The sequence below is a fragment of the Hippoglossus hippoglossus genome, chromosome 10, assembly GCF_009819705.1.
Source record: "Hippoglossus hippoglossus isolate fHipHip1 chromosome 10, fHipHip1.pri, whole genome shotgun sequence".
NCBI lineage: Eukaryota > Metazoa > Chordata > Actinopteri > Pleuronectiformes > Pleuronectidae > Hippoglossus > Hippoglossus hippoglossus.
This window is the reverse complement of record NC_047160.1, coordinates 4869473-4883185: the sequence shown is the minus strand read 5'-3', so window position 1 is coordinate 4883185 and position 13713 is coordinate 4869473.

Here is a 13713-nt window from a genome sequence, read left to right as displayed (position 1 = left end):
CAGCCACATCCACAATAACCTGAATAAGAATGATTAAAGAACCATTCAAAATGGGTTCTTTATGGAACCAGTTGGGTCCATAAATAACTGTTTGAAAAATGGTTCTAAAAAGAATCTCTTGCTCAGACTTTCTTTTTTGGAAATGAAAAAAAAGAGTTTTTCTATGGCAACACTCTGAAGAACCTTTATTGGTTCCAGTTAGCACCTTTGTTATTCTGTGTATGTGCATGTGGAGGTGAGGGGGCTGGGAGAGCACCCTCACCTGCTATAGAGGACCAATCAGCTAACAGCTCTCACCTGTGCTGATTGATCCTCTATAGCAGGTGAGGGTGCTCTCCCAGCCCCCTCACCTCCACAGTGCAAGACCTAGATCTTTTTTATTAAATTAAACTATTGATTAAAGCAGCTTTATGTAAAAGCTTGAATGTTGGACTTGTCCTTGAATCCAGTATTATCGTTATTGTCCTAGTATGGTTTACACATGCAGGAAATTTGACCTCTGCTTTTAACCCAGCCAAGAGTAATGAACACACACACTAGGAGCAGTAAACAATGAACACACAAACACGGAGCAGGAGCAGCGAGCACACACAGTACAGTGAACAAGGAGCAGTTAGGGGCTTAGGTTGCCTACTCAATGGCATGTCAGCTGAGGATGATGAGGGAGCAGAAAGACCGTCTTTCTCCCCTGTTGGTCCACCAATTCTAACCTTTTAGTCCTAAACCTGTTCCCATGCTGCCCACCCAACAATAATCTCAACCAGTCAAAGGTCCTCACAAGTGCAGCAGTACACACTTGTTAACGCAGGTACAAGCATGTATCAAACCACGGAGGATGATAGCAGGGCGATAACAGCTTGCAGGATGTGTTGTTATTCCCTCAGTTTGTATTGCAGCACGTTGTAAAGAGGCGAGCGATTAAAGATCTTTCATTATACAGGACATCAGAGGATGAGCTACAACTAAAAAGGGAACGAGAGAAAGAGAATGGGGAATGAATGGGGGAAGAAGTAGAGAAAGAAAGAGAGGGAGAGGGATAGCTGGAGAACAGAAGTGAAGAGAGGAAGCGTTAATGTGAAGAGCCTCTATGAAACTCTCCCCGTGCACACTGGAGACCCTGTTCACATGCGCACAACTTTCATGGGTGAGCATGAGCGTATACACACACACACACACACACACACACACACACACACACACACACACACACACACACGGATGGTAAAAAACATTAAGTACATACAGAGTGATGGATGGAGAGAGAGAGAGAGAGAGGGGAGCAAGAGAGCATTTGGAAGCTCATCTTATTCTCTCTGTGGATGTCAATTAAATCTCTCAGCTCAACTACACACACACAGACACACACACACACACACACAAACTTGTTCTCTTTCAACAGCTAGTGCATTGTCAACACCGGCTGGCTTGGCAAGCAAAAGAGAGAGCGACAGAGACAGAGACAGAGGTGAGATAAGAGATTAAGAAGTGGTAATATGAGAGCATGAGAGCACTGCAGGTAAGGAAACACTGCAGTCACTCACACAAACACACACATTGATTTCATGCTTCTCCTGTTGTTGGATGATGCAGAGTCCAAACTGGCAAATGAGCTGTAGACTCAGTGTGTGTGAAGGCATCATTCATGGACAAAGCAGAAAACATTACCTGACCAGGATGAGCACACATTGAACATCGAATAACATGAATGTGTCCAATTTGTGTTTCCCACCAGAGAAACTGGCAGCATTGTGAGTGTATCAGTGACTGACTACACAGCGGATGTTCAAATGTACATATTGATATTGTGCTGTGGAACTGGTTCAACTGGTGAAACTTCAGGTCCCTGACACAATTAGCACAGCGTACCAAATGCAAAAAAAACATCTTGTGACTGAAACTGTTTGTTATGAACTTGTCCCACTTGACATCATCGACGAGATGCAACGAATAAACAACAGAAGCCTGCGGCACTGTGGTCTGATCTGTGATGGAATGTACACAGGTTTGGTTCCCAGACTGAGGTGTTGCACGTCACTCAGCTAAACACCTTATTATAAATATACATAAATACAACACTTTCAACCCTTACAGCCCCAAAACAATTGCAATACTTGAATTTATTTAACTTACAACCCTATATTTAACTGATGTACAACCCATTTTCTTTTTCAGGAGAAATATAAATACTTTACAGTATGCATGCATTAATGTAATAAAGTATTTAAAATAAATATGCTGTTTGTTTATGATGTAATGCTATGTGGATAGGATCATACTAACAGCCAGATAATCAGATAGGTTAAAGCAAGCTCTGTTTAAATGCAATGCCAATACATTTCAACGATGTTATAGTATGTGGTAGTGTATGTATGTGGGCAACAGTAATCCTCTTTATGCAGCTCAGGGACATTTTATTATCCTGGTTTGCAGGTAAAGAAAATTCACCCATGACTTCAAAGAACCTGTTTTTCTTCTGGTTGATTTGTCCACTGGTCAAGGAACCATACAGTTAGTGATGAGCAGCCAATTAACCATCAACCAAACTGTCCATATTTGATAACTGGCTCTGGTTGTCATCGCCATAATGTGGACTATGTTGAATGAGAAAACATTGTATGCTTTTTGAAGTACATAAGTACCAGAACTGTGTGTGTGTGTGTGTGTGTGTGTGTGTGTCCGTCCATGAAGATATCTAGGTAATCTGTAATCTTCCTTACCTGTTAGATGACAAACTTTACGTCCGAAAGACAAGAATGAAGCATTTTGTTTACCTCTAAGGCCTTACTAAATACGTGGAGGTGGATCACCTGGTACTGGGAGCCACAACCCCAGGAGCACTGACCCACAGGGGCTTTAAACACTAATTTGACTGTGTGTCAGCTAAATGTAATGTAATGTAATGTAATGTATTGTATGATATGTTGTCATTTGATGACTTGCAAATTTTTGGGCAATATGCATCAGGTAGCCCAAACTTACAATGAAATGACATTACTCTTTACAAGGAAAATTTGTGAACGTTGTTGGTATTTAAAAAAATATCACAAACCATGGAGAATATTATTTTATGATATTCTGGAGATTTACATCTGTAAAATAAGCACAATTTTTTGGACCTATTTCTTTTTCCTATTGTCTTTGAAAACCCCAGGTTTAGCCTTTTAAGACAGAAAACAAATACACATGAAATGTACATGGTCAGAAGAAAATGGAGTTGTTACAGTGCTGTTTTTAACCAGTCCCACTTGACGTGGGTTTGCCACATTTTCACTGCACAGATCTGTTCCACCACCCCAACATTGTAAATTACATTTTGTACGTGAAAACCAAACAATGATGAAACAGGGACCAAAGATGCTGCAGACTTTCAGTCTCCGACTCCTCACGGAATCTGTCATCACAGCATTTATATTCAAACAGGACACATGTTGACATTGATCTTTATCTTCACTCGCTTCTGTCTGCTCGATAGCAAACAGCGCAGATCCATATTCCTCCTCACTGCTTGAAAAACATGTCTACAATACTCAATAGCCTGCATGGGTGTTGATAATGGTGTCAGTGGTAGGAATTAAGATTGCCCTGCTGTTGTTTGAATAAAAAAACAACTTAAAAATAACAATAAATGAATAAAAAATGCAATTTATGTTTGACCAACATTTTAAGTCACGTTAAGCCACCTTGACCTCTGTTGGGTTTGTCCAATCACTTGATTGTAAGAGTATGGATGGCTAAAATTTAGATTAGATTATATTTACATAATGCATATTCAGCAGAGACAGAAAAAAAAATTAATAAAAAATAAATAAAACCCATCTCTCTGAATAACCAAGAAATCCCCAAATTGAGGTGTGCAAAGAAGACTTGAGATTGTAAAGAAACGCGTTCTGGGGGTGGGGGGGGGTGTCTGAATGCATTTTACAATGTTTCAATCTAATGGGTTTAACATATGGCTGCAACATAAAAAAGTGAAGGGGCCTGAATACTTTCTGAATGCACTGTATGCTCCATTTTTACCATTATCTGTTTGTAGTCAAGCACATCCAAGACAAATGGTTGGTTACTGGAATACAAACTTTGTGAACACAGACGATTAAAAAGCTAGATCAGGGTCAAATCTGAGGCTGGCTTTGATCGTATTTGTTAGAGAAGTATTTTGAAGCTCTTGTTAGTAACTTTAGTTAAAATAGCCAAAGACCTGTGATGGCATGTTGTGGATAGCGAGCGTATCATAGTCGGCCTATTTTAAAATTGCTGCCTGTGGCTGAGAGCAGTGAAACTGGATCAAATCAGAAGCTACAGCCGAAGATCTTAGAACCGTAACCAGGAGCTGATAGATGCTGAACATCTCTGTCGAGCTGAATGGAACTAGACAGTTGGGTGCAAATTTTCAGTGGGTTCACATCTGTTAGAAGGGTGTTTATTTAATTATCCAATTTACTTCTGACCTTACATTGGCTGCTTTTAGACATGAGCTCTGCACAATCTCCTGACATTCTCCGGAGGGGCTGAATGTGAGAACACAAATGGCCGAGTCAGAGCCTCCGGACTTTCTCCTGCCAGTCCCCTAGTAAAAACTGCAGAGAATGTCCGAGTGAGTCCATGTGAGACAACAGCAGGAGGATTCACTGCAGGTGAGTGGGAGTGTTGATGACTTTTTTAACATGCCCCAGAAGCAAAACTGAAAAAACCCCTAAAAGAATACAATTATGTCAGGATGAGAAAGAGGAACCCTGCATGTAGAAGACGCAGTCGACCATGTCAGCTTAGTTAGACAACAGGATTCGGGAGCTTAAGTTGATAAGGGCTCTTGTCGATGTGCAGGAGTCACGTGATCTCTGCGGCAGAATGTATTAGTTACGTCCTGCCTCTGCATGCTGCGCCACCCCTTGGCTGGATGCCTCAGAGAGTTCTGACCACGTCTGACGAATGTCCACACAATTTGGTTCTGACTTTCTCCGGAGTTCATGTGTGAAATTGACTTTTGACTTACATTCGTGTCCTAGAGACTTACTCTTACCATAGCCATAACTACTATAACCCTATTCATTATCCAGACTTAAACCTAAGCTTGCGTTTACCTTAAAACATGTGTACCTCAAAATTCAACCTTATGGACACTTTTTAGTTTTTGTCACCATAAGGAATATAGAAGTCCCTATATTGTGACAGACAGATTTAGGTCTGCACATCTTAAATAATACCTTTAACACACACATACACAATGCTGTGCTATTAGATATGTGTTAACAATTTATTTGACGTATAATCATAGAAAAGGGAAGAGCATTGTTTGCATAGAGCCTATAGCTATGAGACAATATACATAAACCATCAGAAATGCAATTGGTGGCGATTGGAACATTAAACCTCAACAAACCCCCAGCCAAAGCCAAATCCAAATAAACACTGTGTGTGTTAAATCTGTGGTGTCAGGAGTCTTTGAGCCGCCTTCAACAGAGTCCACATTATTACCAAAGTTGGCCTGCTACATGTCCTTCAGGGGCCAATTCATTAGTTAGCTAGAAAGCCCAATCAATCACAATGTATCAGGGAGGACTGCGGATCATAATTCCGCTCAGGTGCGGGAAAGAGGAAAGACAGGCAAATGAGACGATGAATGGACGAAAAAGAAAGGCAAACAAGATGGATTGGCAGGCAGGGGGAAAGCAAGAAGGATGACTGCGGCTGTAACCCCGGACGGATAAAGGCGGTATCCCAAGAGGAGCCTGTCATTAGAGATCACCTCTCAATCACAAAGTTCTGTAGAACACTTTGTATTCCTTCTTTACACATGATGGATAACATTTATTTCTAGAAAAAAGTGGAGGACTTCTTGGAGAAAATAGCCACGAGGCACTGAGTGGGTGAGAACAAATGGAAACTCTTTCCTGGCCTGGCTACAGGGTCGATCCTTATTGAGTTACAAGTGATCATAAGCAGTGAAAAGTACAGCATGTACTTGGAATAACCATTTTATATTTTGCTTGATATACGAAATATTTCTTAGCTGTATGTTCAAAGGGGTCTCAGGTTGCATGGTACAATATGAGCTATTGATTAGCAGCGTGGAAAAGCGCTAAAGGGAGGCCTCTGATGTGTTCCCCTGGGAGGTCGGCAGAGGAAAACACACTCACTCACACACACACACACACACACACACACACACACACACACACACACACAAACAAGCATGTTACCTCTAGGAGCAGTCCCAAAGGTTCTAAGTATGTCTCCTCTACTTGTCTGCAATTGTTCCCGTGCCTTCATTGATCTCTCGCAGATCAATGTTATAAAATAGAAACAAGTGTAGGTTTGCACCCAGAGGAAGCAGCGGTGCATTAATCACAGCCTGTGTTCAGATATGTTGCACATGCGGCGGCTCCCAAGCTAACATGAATCGGGGTTTAACAAATATTGTGAAGGTTCATTCGACAGATTATAAAGATTTCAATTACTTTGTCAAGTTTTTTGACTGCTGAAAGGTTATGATTTAAAACGTCTATAATTTAGAGATCCTTTGGCTAAAATTAGCGAATTGCAATTAGTTACATAGCAAGAATAACTTGAGTATTTCCACTGAGTGAGATCCACTGCATCTTCATGAAGGTATTAGATGTGGAACATTTTGTTATTGTAGAGAATGTGAGCACTTCTTAACTGTGAGGGTTTGTTAGCTAGACCACACAATGAGCTAAACAGTACTGCAGTACAAAGAACACCTGAACAAACACAGTAAAAACCTTCTTCAAGGTAAAACATTTCATCTTTCAACTATTGTCTCCTCTCAAACAGAAAAAACTACATTTGAAATTGCAATACACAATTTGTCCACCTTTGCATAGGATAAAGACAAACATGAAGTAGAACGCAAACAATACCAGTGCATATGGGAGAGAGGAGTGTTGGCATTGAGTATTCCCAAAAAAAGAGATGTTTTTGTATAAGAAAAAGCTAGAAAATAAAAATAAAATATATTCAGTATTATGTACATACATTCATACAAAAAGAGACAAAAAGAAGACATTGTCAAAAAAGTAAAAGTGCATTTTGAACAGTGTTTCTTGAGTTTGCTGCTGAGCTACATTGTCGTCCAACAGTGCAATGCACAAGGGAAATGATTTCACCCCTTGCAGAAAACCGTCAATAACTTTAAAATGTTGGAAACGCATAGTTCTACTGACAGCTGACAAATAAAGGACAATGCCTAATTGAATGCCTGGTGAGGCAAAGCTAGCACTTGCTGGTTTTTAGCTGGAGTATGAAAATGGCCTTTGCACTCAACAGGTCTCTACCCAGTATGGGAGATGTTTGATTTTAGATTCATTGACTCCTCAAGCACCATCAAAACACCAAATGAGGCAATTTATTTTAAAAGAATAGAATTCCATTCTTCAAGAACAGACTATGTCAAAATGTCTGCTGTTGAAAAGGCCTATTTGGACCCAGCTTGCTTATTATGCCAATGAAATAGATTTAATTCCGTCCTTTCTGGTGCTGTTTTACCACCAACAGGAACTTCCTCAAATACCGCATCCATACTAGCTGTCTTGAGTTGACTTTACTTTGTCACCTCATTGCAAACACACTGTATACCCAAAACTTGCTGGGAATCACTGTAATATTCAATAATGAAACTGGGACAGCTTAGGTTGATTTCTAGTGGAGACCTTACAAGCGAGAGACAAACCACATAAAGAATCCTGAAAAAGCAAATTCCATAACAACCAAGGTGGAAGTTGCATAACAATATGTCCCTGTTGATGGAAGGAAGAACAGTCATTTCAAAAAATGTGCTGGCAAAATGTGCAACATCCAAACAAAATCCATTATGATCAATGATACAATCTATTCAGCTTATTTTTCAGGAGCTACACAGTGTGCATTTGTATCTACACGCACCTGGTACTAAAAAAAAAACGGGTCACCACCGGAATCTGCCAAAATAAGTGTTGATCCTGTTAATCTGAGCATGCAGCATTTTTCTGCGAGGTCATAAAAAGAAGACTCCATGCACCAATAGGAATGATGCAGTTCCATAACTTAAGAGGTGTAACACGGCGATATAAGTGGGTATGAGTGGAGGTGAAGCCTGGTTGTGTAGTGTCTTTAAGAGATCAGTGTGTCGGATTTAGTGACATCTAGCTCTGAGCTTGCTGATTTGACCTAGTATTTTCAATACTGACCCATTTCATACATATGTGGATTAAAAGAGGGCAAATCACATAATCCCCATCATTGAATAAATATCATTTGAGTTCATATTTTAGAGTGAAAATTATATGTACAGTACATTGCTTGAAACATCATTTTGATACAAGTTATAAAGAAAAGGATTTTAGACTAGAGGAGTCCTTCTATGTTCACACGTCAAATTAAGAAAATATGAAATATAAATGTGTTAACCTCAGAAACAGGTAACAATATCACTGAACAGAGAGTTTTACTGAAGTTCACTCCATTATTGTTTGAGAGCAGATGTCCGTTATTTAAGAATGTAGATATCTCATTTTGTTCAGGAACTCATTATCCCTTTCACACCAAGCAGGTGCAAAAAAAGATCTATTCAAAGAACAGAATTTGAATGAGAATTTAATGGTGTGGGCTGTAAAATTCCAACGCTGTCCTTTAATGTGTGCCTGTATTCGTTTCAAGTTAAAAAAAAAAGGGATAGTATTTGGGCTGATGTCTTGAGGAAAGATGTCATGCCTCTGTTGAAAGTTTGAACAGTGTCACTTTCATGACTGTAGGGGGCCAATGAAACATGCACAAATCCATCTGTACAATAACGGTGTGTATTCAATTATCCATATCAAACATTTTACACATTTTACACAGGTGACAATAGATTTCTAGCCTTCATGAATGTCGGTACATTTGTGGAAATGGCAGCCAAGTAGCTACAACAGAGCAGCACTGGTGGATTTGTCCATGTTTAATGAGGCAGCTGTTGGGGAGGCGAGGCATTGTTTTCCCCTCATTGGGGACGCATCGAGTAATTTGTGGTAACTGGGGAGATGCCATCCCCTTTCATCCCTCCTTAAATCGCCCGCCTGACCGTGGTACTGGCCAAAAATGCTGCGGTGGCATTCCTCAGCACATTGTTATCATTTGGCAGACATGGGTCAGCACTGCAACATGTGAGTGACCAGAGCTTAATAAGTTGTCAAAGAGGGAAAATGAACCATGTAATTGAAGCAAATACCACACCGATAAAAAACAAGAATTGAGGAAAGAGGGGGAACTTAAGAATGAATGGTTTGTCATTAAACATCAGTGCATAGTATAAGTATATGGGACTTTGATGCTCTGATGCTGTAAGACAGGGACAAATGATTCAACTTGCTGGGACCATTATTACAAATGCATGCTGTGCAACAATGTCTGGTTTAACCACACAAACCTTTATTTTGAACCATACCTGTGGTTGTACATGTTAAAGCCCATTCACTACAGATGTTTGCAAACCATCCTACTGTGTTATTGAAATTTGAAACGGTTCCATGCAGTCATGGGTTTTGTTTCATATGACAATCACAGGGTTTTTGTTTTTCAGCTATGCCACTGTTAAAAGGTAAAAGTGCAGAGTTAAAAGAGCTGGATTTTGAGAGGAAGCAGTGGAGGACAATTTATATAGATTTTTACTCTCCAAGACGGGTTAAGATCCATAGCGTCGATTGATGATGAGGATGATCATGTGTGGTAAATGCCCCTGTCTTTCTAACTCCATGCCTAAAGTTCAAAACTATGTTTCAAATTGAATCTTGGATTAACCCTGGGGAGATCACTATGACATCATTGTATTGGAATCTCATCAGAGTTTGTTGTATACTCAGGGGACACTTTATTAGGAACACCTGTATAACTACTTATATATGCAGTTATTCAATCAGCCAATCACAAGGCAGCGTTAACGCATGCAGATACCGGTCAAAAGCTACAGTCAATGTTCCCATCAAACATCAGGATGAGGTAAAAACATGATTTTAGTGACTCTTGAATGTGGCACAACTGTTGGTGTCACAACAGGCTGGTCTGAGTTGTTCTGAAACTGCTGATCTCCTGGGATCATAACAGTCTCTAGAATTTATACTCAAAATGGTGTGAGAATCTACTGAGCACTAGTTCTGCAGACAAAAGCACCTTGTTGGTGAGAGATGGGTCAGGGGAGGGTGGTCCGACCGTCGGCCAAGCTGCAGACTGTTACGGACAGTAAAAACATAGCCTAACAGTCCAGGCTGCTTCTGGTGGTGTAATGGTGTGGGGAATATTTTCCATTATCCCGTTCTACCTCATCCCAAAGGTTCTATTGGATGCACATCAGGTGACTGTGGTGTTCACCGAAGCTCACTGAGCTCATGGAACCAGTCTGAGACTTTTGCTTTGTGACATGGAGCTTTATCCTACTGGACGTAGGCATTAGAAGATGGCGATACTCAGATCAGTTTTAGCACGTAAACCATGACTGATAAGTATAAATGGGCCCTAAGTGTGTCTGGAGAATGTTCCCCACACCACCACACCACCACCAGCGTGGACTGTTGACACAAGGCAGGTTGGGTCCACGGACTCCATGCTGATGATGTCACATTCTGAGTTTACGATCTGCAACCTGAGCAGAAATGATGCGATAGAATCATGTCAACATGGAGCAGTTTCTATCTATTGAATTCAACAAGAAGAAGACCTGACGCTGAGCAAGGAGAGGCCCTACACAGTATTACTGAGGTGTTCTTAATCAAGTGTACAGGAAGCACAGTATCTTCTTAAAACTCTCGGTTCCTCACTTTTGGCAGAATGATCCATGAAATGGAACTGCATGGAATGACATGGAACAGTGTGGGAACAAAATAGATCAGACTGCTGTGATTTCTTTTACAGTACACAAAGAAATGCTGTGGGAAAGACAATACTGTTATCAATGCAGCATAGGAATGGTTTCTGCTTTTGAGGTGTAATCACTTCTGCTGAAAAGACACCGCATGGATGCATTATTCCTGTCGTCTTTTTAATGAGAAAGGCTCATGACCTGAGACTAAAAGAGAGAGAGGGAAGTTGAACGTGAAAAGGAGCAGCCGTCCAATCTGAGAGGAAATGATGTGCAGTAAAACAAAATGGGAAGAGATGCAGAAATGAAAGACACAGGTAAATGAAACTGCACACTGTTGTCACAGATAACGTGTGCTCACAGAACCTTAAAATAAACTGTACGCTTTTCACAGGAATCAAACCTTTGTACAAAAGAACTTTGTCCTTGTTATTACGAAAGCCCCTGCAGTTCTTTCTGAGGATGGATAATAACCCAATTTAGGATGATTCTTGTGGTACAAGAGTCTTTCTTGCCGCCTTTGAGTGCTGTTTGACATGTAACACTTCCACATGAGATGTTACAAAACAGAGCATTTGCATCCTAACTGACTGGCAAGTTGAATATTGGTTCATGCACAAACACATGTAGATTAAGACAGAAGTGGATGTAAAAAGCCGTTCCTTGTTACAGATCACAAGCTGTACATTGTTCGAGCTTTAGGTTTTAGCTCCGAGCCACAACTCTATTTAACAGTGTAGGTTTGAGAAAATATATTTTTTTCTAAATCAATCAATTAAAAAGAAACCATTGTTTTACAGAATACAGATTTGTGACCACTTATGTTCCACTCCTTTTCTTTTCTACGTTTGCTTTTTTGCTACTCCCCTTGTTTTCCAAGTAGATCTTGAGTGCTTGCATTTACTCTCATTACTCACTCTTTGAAATAATAAGAATCATTATTAAAAAATCTCTGAAATATTCTTTTCCATTAAATTTGCAGAAAAAAAGAGTAAAGTTAAGTCAGTACTACAAACAGCACTAATGGAACACATTTATTTTCTCGTAACAAGGAGGAATCCTAATGCAGTCCAGTCACACCATTTCTCACTCTCTGCTGTGTTCTTAGCTCACAGCGCCCCTTGTGGCCGTTACCATACATTAACCATGCTACCCTTTTCCCCCAGCAGGATGGTTCAAACGGCGGCCACTTAAATTCCAGCCCATAAGAAAAGGGGAAAAAATGAAAGAGGCACATTTCAGCCGGCCATCCCATCAGATCAGAATACACTCACAGCACAGCAGGGAGGATTTTTTCATTTAAAGTTCTGGACCGAATTGCATAACTTTCTCCTCAGCAGGCGGGACAAGAAGAGCAGAGAGGGGGTAAAGACACAAGCATCTCGCTCTTTGTGCTTTTTTCACCCCACTAATATCGGGTCAGTTAAACTACAGTGAAAAGCAACTGACTCTCTGCTTTCTAGGGATGCCATGGTAGCCCCCTCAAGGACCCCGGGAGCTTCCAGGAACAGAGCCCCTGCTCCGGAGCCAAGTCACTGCAGTAAAATGTTGGAAAGAAAAGACACTTTTCCAGCCAATTTGAGTCTTTCTTTTTTTAACCTATCTAAAATGATGTTTCTGCTCTATTACAGAGCGGCATGAGGGACGATGGAGAAGAGGCAGAGAGTGGGAGTGTTTGAAGAGGGTGGACATATCAGATCCCCCCCACACACACACATCCCTTTTTAGTTCATAGCTGCCACGGGTATTAATAATTAATGAGGACAATTCTCTGGCGTGTGGATGAGTCATACTTTCTGCTACTTGGTTTCCCAAAAGCCCCATATAGGTTGGATTTACACAGAAACAGGAAATCTGAATTTTTTACCCCTGAAGTGGAAGAGACGTGAATGTTTGATAGGTGCCTAAAAATAAATTTTTTTTTACCTGGAAGACGTTAGGGTCAATGGCAAAAAGCTGCTTCCAAAAGTCGAAAAGACAAAGGAACGGAGGACCAAAAAGAATTACATCACACCTTTTAAATCAGACTTTTATGACAGTTTTAGGGAGCTGCCGTGCAAAACCAGCACACAACCCTTAAATTGTGTTTTTAAACTTGCTATTAAAAATGGCTTAAAGGTTCAGGGTGTAGGATTTATGAGCATCTGGCAGTGAAGTGGCATAATACAATGAACGTTATACCCCTGGCCTCGCCCTCCCCTTCAAGGCGTGTAGTAGAATATACAGTACGTGGGCCTTCAGATTACATAGAGACGCTACAGCCACTGTTTGGTTCGTCCAATCTGGGCTACTGTAGAAACAGGGGTGGAGTTAGCTAAAGAAGGCCTTATGCTGTTTGTTGATGAAAAGGTCTCATTCTAAGGTAGCAAAAACTCTACAATTCTTTAATTTCATGTTATTATACACTAAGGAAAACACAATAACGAATATTATATTTCATTCTTGCTGATAGATTCCCCTTAATACAACACACTGGACCTTTAATTAAAGACTTGAAAAGTAAGTTGAAAACATTGCACACCAATTCTAATGAAGTGGTTTTAACCACAGTATTAAGCACAGAACGGTTTCATGGCCTTAAGTGTAACACGCGGCAGTTCCCTTACTTCCACAGCCAGGTTCCTCCAACTAAACAGACTAGGCAAACACATAATATGCTTGAAGGGCAGCCAGTTTCTGTACACGCACAACACGAGCACTGCATTCTGTCACTTCAGCTGTAGTCTGTTCAACACTGAGCTGTTAGACAACTTGTTCTGTGAAAATCTCAAAGTGGGAATTAAAATGAGATTTGGCAGTTTCATTCGAAGAATCTTTTTTTTTCATTTTTTTTTACTTTCCCTTAAAAGTGAAGCAGCCTAGAAAAAGCTAAGAGGATGCAAACT